This window comes from Myotis davidii, unplaced genomic scaffold (assembly GCF_000327345.1).
Source record: "Myotis davidii unplaced genomic scaffold, ASM32734v1 scaffold57, whole genome shotgun sequence".
Taxonomy (NCBI): Eukaryota; Metazoa; Chordata; class Mammalia; order Chiroptera; family Vespertilionidae; genus Myotis; species Myotis davidii.
Window position 1 is genome coordinate 1,675,065 of NW_006289718.1, and position 4,059 is coordinate 1,679,123.

A 4,059-nucleotide genomic window follows, 5' to 3' on the forward strand; every position below is an offset into this window, starting at 1 on the left:
TTAGATTTACTCCAGGCATGTGGCAATTCCTTTCACTCACTTTGTATGCAGAAAGCCCGTTAGAGTTCGGATATTTAGCCGCACCTCCAATGTGCAGAACAGCACATAAGACAAGGCAGCCGCCTCTCTCATTCAATCCGTCTCCGGCTGGTCAATCTTACCTGTCTTTCTGGACCCTGCTCTAATCTTATCTTCCGCAAGATCCTTCGCAGCCTCGCCACTTGGAATCACTCCCCGTCCTGTTTGCTTTTTTCCGTTTTATAGTACTTCTCACATTCTGCCTTGTTTTAATTCTCGGTGCTGGTCGACTCTGGTAGAGTGAGAGCCGTGGGCTGCTGGGGCCTTATGCTACTCCCTCTTCCTTCTGCATCCGTGCCCTGCACATGTGCCTTCTACGTGGGAGATGCCCGATAAATATTTATCAAGTAAAAACAACTCAAATCCGGGTATCAGGCTAGCAGGGCATTGTTTCCCAAACACCACACCAGAGAGAAGCTGGTTGGGGAGCACAATGGGAAGCACTTCATGAGCGCCCAAGAACAGGTTTCATTATTTTATTTGTCTTTTCTTTTCAAGTACGTTAGAGATTCAAGGATATTTTAGTTCATTTGTTTCATTTGCTTGATGGATTTAATTGAGAGGACTGTTAACCTAGAAACTTCTAGGATTAAATTCCACTTCAAGGGAGGGCATCTCTATGCATTTTAAAGATTTCAAACATATACTTAAAAATGCAAACACTTAGGAAAATACATAAAGTGAAAATATTAAACTCAACCTCTCATATCCTCAGTGTCATCCCCGCTCCCCTGCCCATGCCCCAGTTCAGAGGTAATCATCACTAAGAATTTCTTGCTTATTTTTCCAGAAATTTCTGGCTAATATTCCAACCCCCTTTGTCCATGTCCAATACAGACCTGCTTCATTCTATGAATGTTGCATGGTCTTCCCTAAAGAGGGCATATTATTTATACTGCCCCCTATTGAGGGCTTTTGAGATTGTCTTCTATTACAAAGAACTCTTTGCCCATACCACTGTACCTCTCAAATGGTATATTTTGCAGAGTCAGCATATGAGTGCATTCTATTTTTTTTTAAAGCATGCATCTTCAACTACCTACTATGTGCCTGGCACTTTGCTCCCCTAGTTTTCCAGACCACACAGCCATAACTTAGGCATTACCAATGCTGTCAAGGAGCTCCCTGTCTGCTGGGGGTGAGGGGATGGGGGAGGGTTTGGCTCTACCTAAGTAATTGTAGACTGTGTGTGAAAGCCAGCCTAGAGGAGGGTGCAAGGATTCAAGGTGACCTAGAAGGAGATTTGCTGGTGGGTGTCAGGGAAGGCTCTGCCAAAGAGGGCTGGGCTTTTAAATCAGGGGTGGTCTGGAGGAGGGCATTTTGGAGAAGGGCAGTTTGGGACAAAGGAAAGCACCAGGAATGGTGCAGCTGGGATGTAGGATGTTGCGGGAGGGAGAAAGGGAAAGACATGAGCCTGAAGGAGTAAGTCAACCATATTTCAGAAGCCTTTGTAAGAAAGAGTTTGGAGTTTTTCATGAGTTTTGTTCTTACTCCATTGCGTTTAATGCAAGAGATTGCTGAATATTTAAATCCATGTCTTTTAGTAAAAAATTCTCTATTTCAAAGAAACCTTGCTCATAAGAGTAGAGGTGCTCTTACAACATATGGTGCATTTCAGCAGGCCTGCCCCTGGGTTCTGGTAGCCCTGCACCGGGGCTAACATACTTCTCGCTGTCTCTCCACTCTCACCCTCCTTTACCTCTGCGTCGAGTCTGTGTGCAGAAGGGCTGGGCATCTTTTGGGGATCCTGCATCTAAATGGATAGGACGGGTCCCCAAGGATGTCAGCCTGGCAACCTTTAGAGTGTGAAATCCATTTAAAAGGGGATCAGAGAAAGAAAGTCAGAAAAAAAATGGGGAATGGCTGTGTAAATGGGGTGGTTTATATAGTTAGTAGCTTTAATTTTTATTTCCTGGACAGGGTTTGAGAGAAAGACATGTAAGGTAAATTCTCCCGTGAAGTGCTTATAGACTTGCCACTCCATCAGCAGGGAAAGCGCAGACCAGAGCATAAGTACTGTGAATTTAAAGCAACCTTGGATTAAATTCCTCAGGTAAGCCTGCTAGTCATGTCTCCCCAGTGCCTATTTATCCAGATGTCCTTTTGGGATGGGGCAGGACCAATTTTTAATGACTCTGAACCGCCTCCCCTGGGGACTCGGAGGCTGCGTTTTGCTGACAGTGGAAGCTCTTTGTGTGAGCTCCACGGGCGGGCGGCTGTGTGTCAGGAAGATTCCTGCTCAGGGAGCCTGCACTTGTCAGTTTCTCCATCTCTGAAATGGGGATTACAGCCTCACTCTCAGGGCTGTGTTGCAACAGATAATTTTGTGCAGGACTATTTGGTTAAGAAAAAATAAAGATTTATGCTATTAAAATATGCACGTTTAAAATAGCTCCCAGTGCTATTTGGCTGTCTTTTTGCCTGAATTTCACTATGTCTGTAAGTGAGATTCAGCACTTTTTTGTGGACGGTGAATTGTTGCTACTAAATGAGCCTGTCAGTCTCTGCTACAGAACAAAATGTCCTTGGATTTACCCCACACGCCAGGGCTTTGTGTACTTCTACGGGCGTGCTAGATATGGAAGGTGCCCAAGTCGCATGCTGCCCCAGAAGGCTGCAGCTCCGTGAGGGAGGCTGGTATACACAGCCACTCCGGAGCCACGGAGGGGCGTGGAGCCTCAGGCCTGGCTGTGCCACAGCCCCTGCCCCCTTCCCCTGTGGGTGTAGGCCTGGCCCGGGTGCCGCCCTCAGTGTGTCATCTGCAGAATCCCAGGTCTGGGACTCAGCGAGGAGCCAATCTTTTGTTACTCTCATGTCTCTCACTTCTGGGAGTTTTTCTTTGTGGCCCGTGATTCATAATTCCGAGCCTCCTGGTGATTATACAATCAGCAGCAGGAAGTAACCCAGATGCCTTTGGGGTACATCTTGTTATCCTGAGAGCTGGGTCCTTGATGTAGAAGATGGGCCAGTTTGGAAGTTTCTCTGACTTTTGGCGAGAATTTTCTGACCCAGGGGACTGCTTGGATGTTTGTTCAGGGCCCCTGAGGGCTGCCTCCGAGGGGAGGAGGGGAGAGGCAACAGTGGACCCTGGGGTCTCCAAGCTCCTAAGACTCCATCTCAAACAAGGACCCTTATTTGATATCTGATTTGCCTCCTGGATTTTGCATACGGTACCAAGGAAAGGGTTCTGCTGCTTTAAAACCTCTGGTTTATGCTCTATGTGATTTTGTATCCTTGCACAACCTTGGCGCCGTCTTATCTCATTCTCCATGAAATTGGAAAATGCATTTGTCACCCAGGCCCAGCCCCCAGCCTGAGTTGATATTTACAAAGTTGCCAGGATTCCTCAGATGGGTAGCCACTGACCTTGTGTAGTTGTATCAGCCTTTTTATTAGTGGTTTTGTACATGGCTTTCTTTAAAATCATTAACACATGTTATTAAATGTGCTTTCTTTCCAGAAAATAAACTTTTGAAAAGGTGTTGTTTTCTTCTTTCAATAAATCATTTTTAGAGTATCTTTTTGGTAAACAAATCCCAATTATAAGTGTCTGAAATACTTTCGGAAACGGTCTCCTGTGATGATCTATCTGCATGTCCCAGTCCTCCCTGCTCCTCAGACCATTTGCAGCATTCTCCAATGCGGGAATTCTCGCTAATTCCCCGGCAAGCCAGCTCACTCCCATTCTCCAGACCAGTGGTCACCAACCTTTCGGACCTCACGGGCCACCAGTGGTCCGTGGACCACCAGTTGGTGACTGCTGTTCCAAAGATTTCCTTAAACCAGTGATCGCCAACCTTTTGGACTTCAAGGACCACTGGTTGGCGACTGCTGCTCCAGATTACTGGGAAAATCTTGCAGAAACAAGGGTCTGACCAGTGACTGCCCTGATGATAGCTTTGCATCCAAAGTGCAGTCTGTGGATCCATGCCCTGAATGCTTGGACTCATTCAGTAATCTTTATTGAGTGCCCAAGTGTTA

General features: G+C 46.4%; 1 long non-coding RNA gene across 1 annotated transcript in view; it reads right to left on the reverse strand.

Annotated features, from left to right (window-relative positions):
• The window catches only part of LOC107182866, a 15,758-nt gene extending 15,319 nt beyond the window's left edge, over positions 1-439 (reverse strand). The window contains exon 1 of the long non-coding RNA XR_001513624.1: positions 162-439. This is a non-coding gene — a long non-coding RNA (uncharacterized LOC107182866). The remainder of the gene's footprint in view (positions 1-161) is intronic.
• Positions 440-4,059: the final 3,620 nt, after the last annotated feature.